This window comes from Lactuca saligna, chromosome 8 (assembly GCF_052625555.1).
Source record: "Lactuca saligna cultivar CGN05327 chromosome 8, ASM5262555v1, whole genome shotgun sequence".
NCBI classification, from domain to species: domain Eukaryota; kingdom Viridiplantae; phylum Streptophyta; class Magnoliopsida; order Asterales; family Asteraceae; genus Lactuca; species Lactuca saligna.
In genome coordinates this window covers 276,944,672-276,964,943 of record NC_136424.1, presented here as the reverse complement: position 1 = coordinate 276,964,943, position 20,272 = coordinate 276,944,672, and positions in this window count along the sequence as shown.

The window sequence follows — 20,272 nt, the reverse complement described above, 5'->3', positions numbered from 1 at the left end:
TTCCACTACAACATAAAGAAGGGATTATTCTTTCACCTCAATCATCTTGTGGAATATCACCTTATAAAGAAATTTTTTTTCTAAACGGATATGGAAGACCATAGTTGTCAGAACTAGACATCTATAAGGGAGAAATTCAAGTTAGTTGATTTAAGTCCTTAATATAACACCCAAAATGAAATATTAAGGCTACGACCCAACACAATATTTTACAATTCGGAAGACGGATGCCGTAATCCAATTGAAAAATATTTGAAGGCAGGTAAATGATGATTTATCAATTTCCACCATGAAAAAAGAAAATGAATTTTAGGTTTTAAATGAATTAAAATTCCTAGACACTTTGATATTCATTGAACTTTTCAATGGCATGTTTAAATCTTGATTGCTTCCTTCAGGTTTGTGACTGGGATGCCGAGGATCAAAAACAAGGTGTGAATAATCATGAAAATGTTCTTGGTACACTTAATGTGTCACACCCCAAAACCCAAGGTGGAAACGTGTCCGGGGGGGACTCCACGTTGAGTATCAAATCCAATGCACATAGTAAGCATTGTAAACAACCATTACATTACATATGAAAATTTACATTTGTTTAAAAGTAAAGTTGTACAAGTGTTATACATATGTATATATGAAGAAAAGTTAAGACGTGTCTTCTATGTACTCCGTCTTCGCCAAAAGGATCATCGGGTACCTGTCTAATGCGGACCTGAGAATACAAGCATTTTAAAAATCAGCATAAAGCTGGTGAGTTCGTAAGCGGTTTTGTTTTCTGAAAATGTACAAGTTTCCTTTCGGTTTCTGAAAAATTTAAGACCCAAGAAAATCCCATATTTTCTTTTATGTAAAGTTTAATTATCTGTTATGCTACAGAATTCTGGTTATGTACAATTGTTATCCCAGGAAAATCCCATATTTTCCTAAAATTTGGCTACCGATCTGAAATGTAATGTGAGAGATGTATACTGAAAACCTGGTTATCCTTGTGAAGTGTTTGTTAGTTTACCAATCCGAAATGTAATGTAAAAGATGTATACTGAAATGTATTAGCTTTAACACATATATAAAACTAATAAGTACAAAGTAAACTAGTTACTAAATCCATTATTACTAACAAGTAAATCTCTGTTATCCAAATTGTGAGTTCCATAACCATACGATAGACTAAATATGGAGATAAGTAGTACATCTCACTTTATGACTTTCGTCACCCTTGAACCTTTTGGTTCGGCTGTAGCTAGAAGCCAGGTGCGGGGTAGTCAGCCTTGTATAGATCTATACACTCAATTCACGCTCCCTATCTAAGAGATTCTGGTTATAGTGGCTGTCCTCCACTCGCGTATCTCTGTGGATTGTTCTCCGAGGACGTGTCTCCAATTTATAGGAATAACAAATTTACTAGTAATAATACAGAAAGATCAAATGACGACCCTCCACTCGCGTATCTCTATGGTGTGTTACTGAGGACAAAACAATGTACTAAGTTTCATGTTCAAAGTTCAAATGTTATGCTTTTAACTGTTACAATATGGAAAACCATTTGTGAAAAATATAAAGTACAATGATTTTTTAATGTTTTTCACAAATAATGTGATAAGTTGTTCTACAAGTTCAAACGGTTATTTGTTATGATTGTCAGTGTTAAAAGCATATGTAATATGAAACACAACACATATAAAACAAGTTTTGAGTACAAGTATTCCTTGTACTTTGCTTGTATTCCCCCCTGAAAACAGTGAAAAACATTGAAAAAGGGTATGGGTATGAACTCACCAGACGAGAAAACGTGTCAATTTAGATGCTAAGTGTCAGTTCGGGTTTTGATAACGCGCGAGGTTCCTATGTAATGTGAAATGATATACAATGGTATCTAATTAGACTTTAAATCACTAATTAGATATGATCATACACTCCAATAAAAGAAAACACTTCAAATCAAGTATTTGGAGTGACCCGGGTGACATCTACGGACCTGTAGGACTTTCGATAATGTGTTTACACTTCAAGAGTAAACTCCCTATGGAGTTTCGGCCCTAAGACCAACTCCACATGAGTTCTCGTCCGTGAACTCATGGATGAGGGTTTTTATGTTGCTAAATGGTCAAATATCACTTGGGGAAGGTTGTTATGAGTTAATCCAAGACATAGGAATGAGTTTAAACACCAAAGGTATTACCAAATGGAGTTTACGACTGTAAACTAGGTGTTTACGGTCGTAAGCTCCTATATATCGATTCCTTTCATGATTTGGTGGCCCTAGATTAATCATATGTGATTCAAACCAATTTTACAAGCCTTAGAATGAATTTAGGGCATCATTTGACTTGTGTAAGTGAGTTTACGGCCCAGGAACCCATTCTACGGGGGTTTACCGCCATGAACTCCAAAAGGGAAGGTTTACATCATGTTTAAGTCCCTTAAATCGATTGTGGTTGGTTCTAGACTTTAATCCAAGGCTATTGGTGTGTTTAAGTGGCATTTAAACACTTCAAATTGAGTTTACTACCTATGAATATGAGTTTATGGCCCAAGCATGTTCATGGGCAGTAAACTCAAGTTTCATCCCCAAAAGTTAAGTTTAAGGTGTTCTAAGTCCGTTCCATTAAGCCATTTAGCCATATCTAAGCTCCAAAGGTGATTTTGGAGGGTTTTTGGGCTCTAAAACCCGACTTATATGTGTTCACGGCCCTAGAGCATTCCAGGGCCGTAAACACATGTTTATGTTCCTAAATCATAGATTGACCACAAATTTGGAAGCTAGAAAGGTTGTACAACAAGTTAGGAAGGTTACCTTGATGAATTGGAGCCTTAAATTGATGATTTTGGACCTAAAGTTGGCTTGGAGGAGAGAGGTTAGAGAGAGAGAGAGTAGTCAGAGAGTGAAAAAGCTTCAAAATGAAGTCTTTTGAGCTTTTAATATGTTCTATGTTCGGGACATGGTGGAATTCTACCCGATACCGATGTTAGCCGTGGCTTTTGGTCGTACCCGACTAAGTTATCGTAACCCGATATGGTGGATTCTAAAACTTTTCTGATTACTAATATGGAGTGTTAATATGAGTTCTAAACATGTTTAGGCACCCATTAAGTCATAATAGTAATCTCAAATTTATAACTTAATTTAATAACGTAAACGGAAATGAAATTGAAAACGACGAATGTATTAACGGAAAAGGTTACAAATGATGGACCGAACTTCGGGTTGTCACATCATCCCCCCATTAGAGGGAATTTCATCCCAAAATTCAAAATTAAGATATAAATCATGGATCTTGGAAGATATGCGGATATTTCTATTTCATCGAGTCTTCACGCTCCGAAGTGAATTTCGGACCCCGCTTGGCATTCCAGCGAACCTTCACTATCCGGATGCGGCTTTCCTTCGTACGTTTGATCTCTTGATCCATGATTTCGATCGGTTCCTCCACAAAATTTAGGTTTTCATTAATCTCGATCTCATCTAGGGGAATCACGAGGTTTTCATCGGATAAACACTTTTTAAGGTTCGAGATGTGAAAGACGGGGTGGATGTTACTAAGCTCGTGAGGTACTCGAAATTTATAGGCTACTCGACCGATCCTAGTGAGGATCTCGAAGTGTCCAATGTACCTCGGATTAAGTTTCCCATGCTTTCCAAAGTGTATCATATCTTTCCAGGGCGAGACCTTCAACAGGACACGGTCTCCAACCTGGAACTCCAGAGGTTTTTGTTGATTATCGGCATAACTCTTTTGGCGATCTCGTGAAGGTTTCAATCGTTCTCGGATTTGGATGATCTTTTTGGTGGTTTCGCGGATGATTTCAAGACCAGTGAGAGCACTGTTGCGGAATCGATTCTTGCTAGTTGCGTGTCTCCTACTTCGGCCCAGCACAGAGGGGATCTGCACTTACGACTGTAGAGGGCTTCAAACAGAGCAACCTTGATGCTGGTGTGGTAATTGTTGTTGTACGAGAACTCGATCAAAGGCAAATGTGTGTCTCATGACTTTCCAAAATCGATGACACATGCTCTAATCATGTCTTCCATGGTTTGGATAGTTCTCTCACTCTGTCCACTGGTCTGAGGGTGATAAGTCGGGCTCATGTCTAGTTTGGTTCCAAGAGCCTTCTGGAGATATTGCCAAAATCTGGAGGTAAACCTGCTATCTCGATCAGAGATAATGGACGCAGGTACACCGTGCAGTCGGACTACCTTATGGATGTAGATTCGCGTGAGTCTTTCTATATTGAACGATTCTTTGATTGGAATGAAGTGAGTGGATTTTGTCAAACGATCGACAATTACCCAAATGGTATCGTACCTACTCGGACATTTGGTTAACTTGGTGATGAAATCCATGGTAATCATCTCCCATTTCCACTCGGGTATCTCGTGCTACTGGAGCAGACCCGAGGGTTTCTGGTACTCAAATTTCACCTTGGCGCATGTCAGACACCTGCCCACGAATGTAGCGATCTCGGCTTTCATGTTTGGCCACCAGTATTGTTTCTTGAGATCCAAGTACATCTTAGCCGAACCCGGGTGAACAGAGTATCTGGTATTGTGTGCTTCCTCCATGACAATCTCCCTGAATCCTCCGAACTTTGGGGTCCAAATTCGGGCCATGAAACAGTGGACTCTGTCACCTCTGATCTCCAGTTTCTTGTCCATTCCTCTCAAGGATTCGCTTGATTTGTTCTCAGCTTTGAGGGCTTCTATCTGGGCGTCTTTAATTTGCATGGATAAACGGGAATGGATAGTCATCGTTAGTGTCCTCACTTTACGGCTTGAAGTTTCCTTTCGGTAAGGGCATCTACTACCACATTGGCCTTGCCGGGATGGTAGCGAATCTCGCACTCTTAATTGTTGAGAAGCTCTACCCATCGCCGTTGTCTCATGTTTAAGTCCTTCTGATTGAGGATGTGTTGCAGGCTCTTATGGTCAGTGAAGATCGTACACTTGGTTCTGTTGAGATAATGTGTCCAAATCTTTAGTGCAAAGACTACGGCTCCTAACTCCAAGTCGTGTGTGGTATAGTTGACCTCATGTGCCTTCAGTTGTCTTGAGGCGTAAGCAATTACTTTTGCTCTTTTCATAAGCACACAACCTAAGCCCTGATTAGACGCATCGCAATAGACAACGAAGTCTTCTGTCCCTTTGGGTAGGGACAGAACTGGCGTGCTGCACAATGCTTGCTTTCATGTCTGGAATGCTGTTTCTTGCTTTTCACTCCAACAAAAGGGTACACCTTTTTGTGTTAGAGTGGTTAGTGGTTTTGCAATTTTGGAAAAATTCTGGATGAATCTTCGATAATAGCCAACGAGACCCAAGAATTGACGGATTTATGTGGGTGTCTTTGGTGCTGACCAATTCTCTATCACTTTAATCTTGGAAGGATCCACATGAATACCCTCCTCGCTTACCACATGACCGAGGAAAGTTACCTTCCGAATCCAGAATTCACACTTTGAAAATTTTACGTACAACTTTTCGGATCTAAGGGTTTCCAACACTAACCTCAAGTGTCGTTTGTGATATTATTCGCTTCTGGAATAGACGAGGATGTCGTCAATGAACATGATGATGAAATTGTATAAGAAGGAATGACACACCCAGTTCATCAGGTCCATGAACACAACCAGTGCATTAGTTAGACCGAAGGGCATCACTACGAACTCATAGTGTCCATACCAAGTCCTAAAAGCTGTTTTGGAAACATCACTCTCATGAACTAGTAGTTGATGGTACCTTGACCTAAGGTCTATCTTCGAGAAATAGTTGGCTCCTTGAAGTTGAGCAAAGAGGTCATTGATTCGAGGAAGAGGATATCTATTCTTGACGGTCAACTTGTTCAGTTCACGGTAGTCAATACACATCTGAAAGGATCCATCTTTCTTCTTCACAAACAAAAAACGGAGCTCCCCAGGGTGAGGAACTCAGTCTAATGAACCCTTTGTTGAGTAACTCGTTGAGTTGGCTAGATAACTCCTGCATTTCTGCTAGAGCTAAACGATATGGAGACTTGGCTATGGGGGTAGCTCCAGGAATTAGATCAATGCGAAATTCAACTTGACGTTCAGGAGGAATTCTCGGGAGCTCTTTGGAAAGACGTCAGGAAAGTTGCAGACTTCGGGGATGCTCGAGAGGTCTTTAACTTCCTGCTTCTCGTTAATGACATGGGCTAGTAATGCTTGGCACTCCTTCCGAAGAAGCGTTTGAGTTTTGATGCAGGAAATGATACAAAGATTGGAACTAAGCTTTTCGCCATAGATCATGAGAGTTTGACCTGCAAGAAGATTGAGACGGATGGCTTTTTCGTAGCAAAGGGTATCAACATGATTGGGACTCAACCAATACATGCCAATGATAACATCAAAGCTCTTTATGGAGACTGGCATAAGATCGATGGGAAATGAATGATCGTTCAGGGTAAGAGTACAACCTATGAATATGTCGTGAGTGCTTTCTTTTTCACCATTAGCCATCTCGACGGTAAACATTTCGGTTAATGGTTGGCGATTAGGTTTAAGATTATGTTTGAACGAATAACTAACAAAGCTTCTTTCAGAACCTGAATCGAAAATAATACTAACATAAGAGTTTTTGAGAAGGAACGTACCCGAAACAACAGTGGGATCGGCGAGTGCCTCCTCCCGTCCCATGGCTAGGACTCTCCCGGTATTATCAGTTGTCGCCTTCTTGGGGGTAGTTTCTCTTGAAATGCCCAACTTCTCCACAATTATAACAGGATTGACCCAAACCTGCTCCAGAAGATTGATTTGTGGATTGGGTTGGTGCCCTTCAGAATCAAGTCGTATGCCCCTTTTTACCACAGTTGGTGCATGACAGCTCACGGCAGGGACCGGGGTTATGGTGGTATTCATACTTTTCACACACAGGAAGGCTACCAGCATACCTACTAGTAGGTGTTTGAGTTGTGGATCCCACAGCAGAAGCAGCAACAACAATGGTAGTAGCAGCATGGACTGCTATAGTTTGCTATTTCTTTGAGTATCCTTGAGAAAGTTGTCCTTTCTTCTTCTTCCAAAACTTTCTTTTCTCACCACTCCTCTTGGTCGGTTCAGAAGTGGTGGTTGTTCCCTCAACATCATCACTGTGGTCAATCAGGGTCTGGGCTAAACTTTTGGCACTATCATAAGTATCCGGCATCGCAAATAAGACATTTCCTTTGGTCATCAAACCTCGAGGTGTATGCGGAAATATCGGAACCCTTCATCTTCAGGTTCCAAAGCTCGTGCTCTAACTTCTATATTTCACCCCAAGGGTAATACTCGGCTAGAAGAAGTTCTTTCATGGCTTCCCAACCCATAGCATTGGCTACAGGTAGAGTTAGGGATTTGACTCGGCCGTTCCAACAAGTCAGGGCTTTATCGATAAAGGTACAGGCTGGGAACTTCACTTTTTCAGACTCCGAACAAGCACATATTTCAAATATAGATTCAATTTTCTAAAACCATTGGGTGAGGGAAATGACACCTCCAGTTCCATTAATGGATGTGGGTTTCGCATTCATGAAATCTTTATAGGAACCCTCGTTTCGGTGTCCCTGGCTACCTTCCTGGTTTTAGGGCTGGGGACCACCTCCTGAATTACCGGGGTTCATTTGTGACATGGCGGTAGTCATTGCGGTAGTAACAGCTGCCTGAAGCGTTACAAGATCAATTTGAGGAGAAGGTGGTGGCGGAGGGTTGTTGGTCTTTGTGTTAGGTCTCTTTCTTGGAGGCATCTTGATCTAATAAGATCAGGAAAGAGAGGATGATAAGTCCTCCGAAATTGAATCAAGTGATATGAAAGTTGTATATTCCGAATAAGCGATAAAGCAGGAAAGAGTTATCAAAACAGATAAATTATCGCTAAACCAATGATAAAGGAACAATTCTTGAATAAGGATTTCTACAAAGGATTGGCTCGAGAAATACTACCATAGTATTTCATGATTTGCTACGACCATGGTTTGATGTTTGGGGTATTAGGGTACGTTTTAGGCATGCTGAACACCACAGTCACTCCCAAGCACATTTTGGCAGTGTCTCGAATTAATATAGTTGGCCAGGCTATATTGATCCTATACACGACTACATAATTGCCCAGGTTTACCCGCAGCGAACAACACCCATTTACTTATGTTTTGTTCTACTTGTAGTTACGGATCTCGACGGTTAGGTATACTTGTATACTTTTGAAAATACTTATACTTTGAAGTATACTTTTAGTTCAGAGCACTTAGGCCCCTTAGTGTTTATAGTTTTATACCATGTAAGGTTTGGTAGACTTTATTCACTACAAACAAGGGCTCTGGTACCAATCTGCCACACCCCGAAACCCAAGGCGGAAAACTTTTCCGGGGCGGACACGTTGAGTATCAAATCCAATGCGGATAGTAAGCAAAGTAAACAACTATTACATTACATATGAAAATTTACATTTGTTCAAAAGTAAGGTTGTACAAGTGTTACACATATGTATATATGAACGAAAGTTAAGACGTGTCTTCTATGTACTCCGTCTTCGCCAAAGGGATCATCGGGTACCTGTCTAATGCGGACCTGAGAATAGAAGAATTTTAAAAATCAGCATAAAATCGGTGAGTTCATAAGAGGTTTTGTTTTCTGAAAATGTACAAGTTTCCTTTCAGTTTCTGAAAAAGTTACGACCCAAGAAAATCCCATATTTTCTTTTATGTAAAGTTTAGTTATCTGTTATGCTACATGATTCTAGTTATGTACAATTGTTATCCTAGGAAAATCCCATATTTTCCTAAAAGTTGACTAGCGATCTGAAATGTAATGTGAAAGATGTATACTAAAAACCTGGTTATCCTTGTGAAGTGTTTGTTAGTTTACCAATCCGAAATGTAATGTAAAAGATGTATACTGAAATGTATTAGCTTTAACACATATATAAAACTAATAAGTACAAAGTAAACTAGTTACTAAATCCATTATTACTAACTAGTAAATCTCTGTTATCCAAATTGCGAGTTGCATAACCATACGATAGACTAAATATGGCAATAAGTAGTCCATCTCACTTTATGACTTTTCGTCACCCTTGAACCTTTTGGTTCGGTTGTAGCTAGCAGCTAAGTGCGGGGTAGTCAGCCCCGTATAGATCTATACACTCAAGCCACGCTCCCTATCAAATAGATTATGGTTAGAGTGGCGGTCCTCCACTTGCGTATCTCTGTGGAGTGTTCTCCGAGGACGTGTCTCCAATTTATAGGAATAACAAATTTACAAGTAATAATACAGAAAGATCAAATGACGATCCTCCATTCGCGTATCTCTGTGGAGTGTTACCGAGGACAAAACAATGCACTAAGTTTCATGTTCAAATTTCAAATGTTATGCTTTTAACTGTTATAATGTGGAAAACCATTTGTGAGAAATATAAAGTACAATAATTTTATAATGTTTTTCACAAATAATGTGATAAAATGTTCCGTAAGTTCAAACGGTTATCTGTTATGATTGTCAGTGTTAAAAGCATATGTAATATGAAACACAAGACATATAAAACAAGTTTTGAGTACAAGTATTCCTTGTACTTTGCTTGTATTCCCCCCCCCCCCCCTGAAGACAATGAAAAACATTGAAAAAGGGTAGGGGTATGAACTCACGAGACGAGAAAACGTGACGGTTTGGATGCTAAGTGTCAGTTCGGGGTTTGATAACGTGGGACGTTCCAATGTAATGTAAAATGATATACAATGGTAGCTAATTAAACTTTAAATCACTAATTAGATATGATCATACACTCCAATACGAGAAAATACTTCAAATCAAGTGTTTGGAGTGACCCAGGTGACATCTACGGACGTGTAGGACTTTGGATAATGTGTTTACTCTACAAGAGTAAACTCCCTATGGAGTTTTTGTCCCTACGACCAACTCCACATGACTTCACGGCCGTGAACTCATGTATGAGGGGTTTTATGTTGCTAAATGGTCAAACATCACTTGGGGAAGGTTGCTATGATTTAATCTAAGACATAGGAATGAGTTTAACCACCAAAGGTATTACCAAATCGAGTTTACTACTGTAAACTAGGATTTTACGGCTGTAAGCTCCTATATATCCATTCCTTTCAAGATTTGGTGACCCTAGATTAATCATATGTGATTCAAACCAATTTTACTAGCCTTAGAACGAATTTAGGGCATCAATTGACTTGTGTAAGTGAGTTTACGGTCGGGATCTCCCAAATGGAAGGTTTTCATCATGTTTAAGTCCCTTAAATCGACTGTGGTTGGTTCTATACTTTAATCCAAGGCTATTAGTGTGTTTAAGTAGCATTTAAACACTTGAAAATGAGTTTACTACCCATGAATATGAGTTTACGGCCCAAGCATGGTCTTGGGTAGTAAACTCAAGTTTACTCCCCAAAAGTTAATTTTAAGGTGTTCTAAGTTCGTTCCATTAAGCCATTTAGCCATATCTAAGCTCCCTAGGTGATTTGGGATGGTTTTTGGGCTCCAATGTCACACCCCGAAAACCAAAGGGGGAAACTGTTGGGTTATGAGCATTCTAACACTCCTAAGTGTACATGCAACCCTAAATACCTTGGATCTATGTTTTCTCTATTATACATGCAAATATGAATATCCAAGGTATTATCCTAAACTAGCATACAAAACTATCAATATAACAAGATAGAATACATACCTCTTTGATGGTGCTTGTCTTCATGAAGCTTGAGTGCCTAGTGCCCCAAGTGTGACACCTCAAATGGTTCACAATCATCAAAACACTTAGAATAACTTAGAGAGAATTCTACACTTCATGAAAATCGGCTAGCCCTTTCTTACTCTCACTAGTGGCCGATTTTCCTCAAGAATAAGATGCTTATATAGTTATACAATTAGGGTAAACCCTAATTGTCATGACTTTCCATTTCCTTGGATCCATGCGTTCAAATACACCATGGAGCATCCATGGAGCATCATATGGGTTTTGGCCCAACTAGATAATCCATGGAGCAGTAGCCCACTATACAAGTATGGATGATTTACACAATCAACTTACATATTTAATTAGTCTTCTTTTGATCACTCAATTAATGCTAGATTAATTCTTGATCAATACTAGTTAAATAATCTCATTATTCTTATTATTAATATACTTGAACTTATAATATATTAATAACCATAAGTGTTTTATTTCTCTCATTTAGTCTATCCAAGTGCATGATGGTATGCAACCCAAATGGACCATGCCGGGTCGGGTCAAGTCTTACCAATTATAGTTATGGACTTAGACATTAATCCAACAGTTTCCCACTTGGGTAAGTCTAAAACTATTATTGCGTATGACTTCAGGAACCAACTGGCAATCGTAGCTCTCAAAAGCTTCTGTCGAACTCTGACCTTGTAGATGAACTCTGATCTTTTCAATGACTTGTCCATTAGATAAGGGATCATATATTCCTCCATTCTAGATATCATATGGACTGAGACATGGATTATAATCATTCTCTCTGTCCATTAGTTGTTTCTCGATTTCCGATTTATGACGATTGACTAATTGAACAAATCAAATTAGTCCTGGCCCGGCCGAGCACTTCCATTTGTCATCATCAAATCATCGAGGGGCGCACAGATATCGCTTTTATCCCGAAGGTAAAAGGAATGGATAAACTTCGACTCATATGGCTTGTTCTACTACTTGTTGAATCATACACAAAGGCACGTTTTATAGCACCGAGTTACCGAATGCAGTTTCGTGCAATCAATGTACAACCAACTCATAGTAACAACTCATATCTCTAGGTTTGAAGAATATAAGATATTATCGTCTCATGATCACTCGTGATAAAATCCATGAAGTGATTCCAGTGAGCGCGGGTTGAATCCAATACTCAGAACTTATGAGCACTCATGAGTGTTGTAGCCATTTGTCCAACACCTTAGACCTCTACAAACCAAACCATGACAGTCTTAATTCATATCTACTTCCAACATATGACCGACTGTGGATGGTTTGAATAACTTAGTCATTCCGGAAGAATAACCTAGTTTATTCGGGAAGTCAAAACATGCAAAGTGCAACACAATAATAATTGAATCCAATATGGTCTCAGAACTTATGAATATAAATAAAACACCTTTTATTTATCACCATATGATTACACATTATTCATTGTATACTGTTTCAGCTATCAACATTATTCTTGAATTTAAAACAATAGTTGTCCCATGCTCCAAGCATGTACACTATGTTTTTCTAAACACTAGTCATGCCATACACCAAGTATGCATACTATGTTTGTCTATGATCTTTACTTTGTGAACTAGATCAATTGAACATAACTTCAATGATTCTCTTTTCACACTCCCAAATCCTTACTGCAAATGCAAGAATTCCAAATTCATGTCAATTACTGAAATCTGTTAGATTCTAAACTTATATGCATTGATCCTCTTGTAATGATTATGCACAAAGTCAGAAAGACTTGGCAACAATCATTACAGAGTATTCCAAAGGAGATCAGCTCCTTAGAAACATCCTTCTTGCATTAAGTTTCCTAATCTTAAACAGATTGGAAAAATTCTAACTTTGAAACATTTCCAGATTCCATTTTGACTATCACTTCTGAACAAGAGTTGCCTCCTTACAGATTATGTCAATATGGTCCTTCCAGAATTATCACTACACTTCGAACTGTCCTTGAGAAACCAATCTTTGGTAAACCTTAGATTGTCCTCGACAATTGTTTAATCCTTTTAGTCATATCTAGTTCTAAACCTTTTCCCTTCTTAATGCCCCAGGCATTTGGAAAATTTTAGAAAGGATGAATATAGCACATGTAATCGATCCTATATCCGAAGCATATGGGAAACGATTCATGATGTCTCACATAAAGACTAAACCAGTCTGTTGCAATAACATTTCCATTTCTATTTGCCAAGTTCTCATAATTCAGATTATGAAAAGGGATGTCATAATCATAATCGAATTTAAGAACGCAAATAAAGGAGAAAGGATGAATATAGCACATGTAATCGATCCTATATCCAAAGCATATGGGACACGATTCATGATGTCTCACATAAAGACTAAACCAGTCTTTTGCTATAACATTTCCATTTCTACTTGCCAAGTTCTCATAATTCAGATTATGAAAAGGGATGCCGTAATCATAATCGAATTTAAGAACGCAAATAATGGATCCATATACAGAATTTTCTTATGTTGAGCCATTCTAACATGAAATTCATATATATCCTTGACTAAATGATTAAAACCTCACGATCTAAGCTTATAGATTTGAGATGAAGTATAATTTCCTCTCCCTTAATTATAGCAAAACAACTTTTTCCCAATTGAAACCTTTTGTTTTCTATAATTAACATTGGTAACTTGCAATCTTTATCATAATTATCATGCTCCCACTAACATGATGATTATTAGCATAACACTTATGCTCCCACTAGCTTTGACATGTACTCAGAAATCAGTTGGACTTCTAGAAATCAATACTTTATTGACTTTCTTACCAAAGTTTAGATTTCTGATACTAGATTTCCTTGATAAGACTTTATCAATATCATACACCTCTCTTAGATAGCTCACATGTGTGTCTAAAGAATTATGAAGAGGGATGCCGTAATCATAATGGTTAGACCTTTTTGCCACTTCTCACAAGTCCAGGTTAGTGTGCCGGTAAACCACACACGCTCCACTAACGACTTTGAGAATGCAAATATCACAATTGCTATCTAACTAAAACCTACTTAGTGAAAGTGTTTCCTCACCATCATTTTCATGAATCGGAGAGAAACCTTATGACACTTAGATTTAATGGTGTATGTGTTCTTATCCATGTAAATTGTCAAAACCATAGTCACAAGACAAGGATAATGACAAATCCGAACTCATATGGACTGAACTCAATCTTAACTTCTTGCCACCTGGCAGCTCAAGGGCCTGCCATTGCTTCCAAGTTGTTGTGCAACACATTGAGAACTCTAAGAACTCATATGCAAAGCCAACTTTAACTGGAATGGGCGCAGAATATGTCAACACGATAGGTTATAAACCTCAAGTTGTGTGCTAGTGATGAACTTCAGGTTTCATTCTTGAATAGTTCTTGAGACTTTCAAGACCTTTAAGACTCCCACTGTCCTCTTGACCTATAAGACTCCCTTGTCAAACATCCAAGAGATAGTGCAGATTCTAATCAAGACAAAGACTTCACACAATTGGCCTTAGTTGGTCTTTGTTTTATCCAAAACATTACAACTTACCAATTTCAAATGTACAAGGGTAGGAAACTTTTACTCTTACATTTGTCAAGTGTTTTAAACCTTCTTTAAGACATGTCACTCAAATTACAATCTTGGAGTATGACTCTAAGACTTGTATTGGAACGAAGTATGACTCATCTTCTTGATTTAACCATTTCAACAATTCAAGATCCCTTCTTCTTAGTCATAAGAATGCACTAAGACTTCCTTAGAGAACTAATTTTGATATGGTTTCTTAATCATTAAGATGATCACAAAACTGATATTAAAGTACTCTCCCATCTTTTCAGATTTGAGAAACTTTTATCCTTCTGCCTAATTTGATTCTTCTTATTCGCTCTGCCATACGTTGGAACCTCTTTCCAATGTCTCAGAGTTACACTTAAGCTTGTAAGTATAATCATATTTACTGAGCTTTAGTAAACTATGACGAATAGCCTTATATCTTTTGTGGTGGACTTGACCAGTGCACAAGAATGTGTACTCGATCCCTTAGTCCATTACTTGACTCACACATCCATGTAAACAGGTAATTAGTCTTAATTTTTCCAATACTTGAAAGTTATCATTCATCATGCTATACAACTTGCATGATTCCAAGTCCCGGTCCAATTGGGACTTTGGATGATGAGAATCTTTCCTTATTTGGTAAATTTAGACATTACCACAAATGAAAGAATCAATTTCATATTTCCACTCTTGCTATTAATGGAATCATATAAGCAACAATTTTTCCTCAAATGCCATTGTAACGATATTTTAAAATAAATAAAATCAAAAATTTTCTTTTATTTTAAAACTATGCGGAAAAACTTATCCTTACAATCCATATGAAAACTTGTTGTTATCTATTCCTAAGCAATATCTCATAACTCCTAAGAAGTAGCTCAAGAATCCGATCTTCAAACTACGCGTTAGAAATCCATCTACGCGATCAGATTCAGCATATTCTTTCTTTAAGTTTCTTCACTTTTCTTTGATTCTTAAAACATCACCATGTGACCCAGTCACATCATGCATCAAGAATCTCAGAATAGAAACTTAACAGAGTTAGATAGTGGACTTTACCTGAAGTAGAGTCAAACTTATTGACTTTAACATCCTTAGGTAAGTTTGGCAGCTTCACAACTAATGACCCTTTCTTTGGAAAATTAAACATATGGACCCTTTGATAATGGTACACGGGACTATTACAGACTTAACCTTTTCTCTTTACCATTTGGTCAATCTAATAGACTACGGTCAATCCCTTTCCTTGGGAAGAGAATGCTTTTTCTGTATTTCCAGTGTTACCATTGTCAATGTCCATAAAGTTTCAGGAAGTTGATCTTAGCAAATAGCTATGATCATTAAGGGTCTTGTCATAGTCTGTTTCATAGGAGTACCAAAGGAACTCACTACGTGACTTAGAAAGTGATTGAACCACCAACTTTCTCAAGACTTTGACACCCAACTCTCCCGGCTTGTCAATATGTGACTACATCTCCAAGATGTGATCACACCTAGACCTTGCCTTGCCAATAGGGCTTGAGTGTCCTTAAACTTTTCAAGAACTTGTGGGGTAGGGAGAATAATTGGAGGAGGTGAAAGAAGTATGGTTTCCATTGGAACATCATCTTCATTTAGGAAGGCTTGTTTCAAGAGATTTGGGAAGATCATAAATGTCTAAACCAGACATGTTTTGGGAGATATTCAAGATAGTTCATCTTAAAGTCCTTAATATGGCACCCAATATGAAATATTAAGGCTAGGACCCAACAAACTATTTTTATAACTTAGAAGAGGTATGTCGTAATCCAAGCTATAAAATATTTGAAGGTAGGTGAATGAGGATTCACCAATTTCCACCAAGATAAACGAAATGTATTATTAGGTTTTAATTGGATTTGAAACTCCTAGATCTTTTTGATATTCATTGAACTGTTCAATGGCATGTTTCAATCTCGAGTGTGCCCTTCAGGTTTTGTGACTGGGATGCCGAGGATCACAAAACACGGTGTGAAGTAACCATGCAAATTACTTGGTACCCTTAATAAATTACCCCTCAATCGATGTGCCGGTTAACCACACACGCTCCATCGATACTATGATAAATATTAAGTAACCCTTTACCTACCTTGTTAAGTCCAAGTTAGTATGCTGGTTAACCACACACGCTCCACTAACGACTTAGACAAAGTGTAAAGTGTAATTTCATGGATTAGCACCTTATTCACATTTTCCTAAGTAACTAAGATTGGGTATTATTAAGAGTTTAGTTACTTAGTATTTATCATTAATACTTTTAATGAAGGGAGAATTATAGTCATGTCAAACCCGTTTGGCTAACGACCCTCCACCAGTAAAGCAAGCGGTGGGTGAGAGTGGACACCCATTAAGTTGCCATTTTATAGGCAACAACCTTATACCCACCTTATAGACCGGCTTCGTGAATGAGGCGTACTAGCGGTAAGACTGACTTTACTCTTATACATATATATATATATATATATATATTATTAACTTATAATATTATAAAGTATAAGGGTTGAATTTTAACTTTAAAAATCTAAGGGCTAACTTGGAATTAAAGTATTCATAAGTGAAAAATTTACAAATTCCAAAACTTGAGGGCAAGTTTTGAAACTATTCAAAACTAATTAATTCCATAACTTATGTATTTAAAGTAGTTTTAATCCAAAAACTTTTCAAGTTCCATAACTTGATGACAAATTATGGAAGACTTTAAACTAATAAAGAATTAACTTTTCTTTATTTTATAACTTATGAAATTAATTAAGGTTACATTATTTTTATTTTTATTATTTATTTAACGAAGAGACTCTTGGTCCTCCATAACTTGAGGACAAATTATGGAGTCATAACTCCAATTAATTAGAACTAGACTCTTCATTTTTTGTAACCTTTGCCAATTTTATGAGTTTTATGAGTCTTTAATGTGACTCTTCATGTAACTTGAGGACAAGTTACACAAACACATTTTATACTCAACTCTTAGATTAAAATGGATTGAAAACAACCATTTCAATTAACTTTTCTATTAATCTAAGCAACTCATAAGAACAATATAATTCAAATCAAACTTTTTCATGTAATTAGTCTAACCTTTAAACTAATACAAAACATGAATCTATTGACAATTATCTTTGAAAATGGATTAGCATAAACATTACCACATTAAAAAAAAAAAAAAAAAAAAACAAGTTTATAAGTTCAAAAACAACTTAGGGTAATGTTCCTAGTCCATTTCTAGCCAAAAACCTCGAAAATATGTTGTATGGGGTCCAACTCGTCGAGTGCATGAACATAACTCGGCGAGTTGGATGCATTTTGCCTTGGACTCGTCGAGTCCCTTCATGGACTCGGCGAGTCTGCTGGGCTGACAGCACCAATTTCGATTTTTCAGCTTCTATTGCAGGTATAACAAGAAAACAAGCCTAGGCTCTGATACCACTGTTGGGTTATGAGCATTCTAACACTCCTAAGTGTACATGCAACCCTAAATACCTTGGATCTATGTTTTCTCTATTATACATGCAAATATGAATATCCAAGGTATTATCCTAAACTAGCATACAAAACTATCAATATAACAGGATAGAATACATACCTCTTTGATGGTGCTTGTCTTCATGAAGCTTGAGTGCCTAGTGCCCCAAGTGTGACACCTCAAATGTATCACAATCATCAAAACACTTAGAATAACTTAGAGAGAATTCTACACTTCATGAAAATCGGCTAGCCCTTTCTTACTCTCACTAGTGGCCGATTTTCCTCAAGAATAAGATGCTTATATAGTTATACAATTAGGGTAAACCCTAATTGTCATGACTTTCCATTTCCTTGGATCCATGGGTTCAAATACACCATGGAGCATCCATGGAGCATCATATGGGTTTTGGCCCAACTAGATAATCCATGGAGCATTAGCCCACTATACAAGTATGGATGATTTACACAATCAACCCACATATTTAATTAGTATTCTTTTGATCAATCAATTAATGCTAGATTAATTCTTGATCAATACTAATTAAATAATCTCATTATTCTTATTATTAATATACTAGAACTTATAATATATTAATAACTATAAGTGTTTTATTTCTCTCATTTAGTCTATCCAAGTGCATGATGGTATGCAACCCAAATGGACCATGCCGGGTCGGGTCAAGTCTTACCAATTATAGTTATGGACTTAGACATTAATCCAACAGAAACGTCTTCGGGGTTGACTCCAAGTTGAGTATCAAATCCAATGTACATAGTAAGCAAAGTAAACAACCATTACATTACATATCAAAGTTTACATTTGTTCAAAAGTAAAGTTGTACATTCGTAATACATAGTATATTTGAACAAAAGTAGAGACGAGTCTTCTGTACACTCCATCTTCTCCAAAAGATTCGCTAGGTACCTGTCTAATGTTGACTTGAAAATACAAGGAGTTTGAAAAATCAGCATAAAGGTGGTGAGTTCATAAGATGTTTGCTTTGTGAAAATGCACGGGTTTCCTTTAGTTTACTGAAAAGTTGTTATCCAAGAAAATCCCATATTTTCTTAAGAGAGAAGGTTGGTTGATTGTTAGGTTATACGGTTCTAATTGTTTAACTATAATCCCAGGAAAGTCCCATACTTTCCTGATTGTATATTACTTGTTGTAAAAGATGTAATGTTATTCAGTTTGTTACTCTTACTAGTTATATAAGTGTTACCCAGGAGAGCCCCATGCTTTCCTGCATGTTGGTTTCTAATGTGAACGATGTTAAAGATGTAAAAGATGTAGACATGATTAGGTAAAGTTTTGTTTTCCCCAGGAAAGTCCCGTACTTTCCTAAAAGTAATTGTTAGTTATTTGATTTTGATATACTGATTTATTTCCATTCGTACATATTGTATTAACTAGGTATGCTGATATCCTAAAGATAATATCTCGGAATATACTTAGATTCACATCTTCATATTCGTGTTCTTATCCTTAATTAGTTACAATTGTACTTATTCGTGTTCGTATTCGTATTCGTTACTGTATTCGTTTCCTTATTCCTACTCCTATTACTATTTGCGTTCGTATTCGTATTCGCAATCGTATTCGTATTCGTATTCGTAATCGCATTCGTATCCCTAATCCTACTCCTAATACTATTCGCAGTCGTATTTGTATTCGCATTCGTATTCGTATTCACAGTCGTATTTGTATTTGCAGTCGTATTCGTATCCGTTCTGTTCTTAATTATAGTTTCGTTATCCATTCTGTTCCTAGTTATAGATGTGTTATTCATTCTATTTCTAGTTGTAGTTTCATTATTCGTTCTGTTCCTGATTAAAGTTTCGTATTCGTTCTATTCCTAATTATAGTTTCGTATTCTTTTTCGTATTCGTAATTAGTTATAATTGAAAATTAGTAGAAGTTATTCGTTGATCATGAAACATAGTTTAGATTAGAACATTTTATCGAGAAATCTATGATTAGTTTGAAAGCTAAATTCGTAATTCGTACTATTTGATAAACACAGTTATTGATATTAGAACATACAGAATGAAAACGATTAAACTCAAAACAATAAGTTTGAGTACAAGATTTCCTTGTACTTTTTTCTTGTATTCCCCCCTGAAAACAGTGAAAACAGTTGAAAAAAAAAGTAGGGGTATGAACTCATCGGACGAGAAATGTGGCGAATTCGGATGCTAAGTGATGGTCCGGGGCTTGCAAACACATGAGGTTCCTAAGTGTAATGTAAAGATACACATTTGTATCTAATTAGGACTTAGATTGGTTATTTGATAAGGACCATTGTTTCTAGTCGCGAAAACACTCCGATACAAGTGTTTGGAGGGACCCGGGTGGCGTTTAGGGACATGTAATGATGCGAGGGACTTGGGACTTGAGTTTACTCCCCATGAATAAACTTATACAGGATTTTTTGGTCCAATACACCCATTCCCCATGAGTTTACGGCCGTAAACTCATAGTAAGGTGGTTTATGGTGCAAATTTGGGTCATAAATGGATATGGACACTT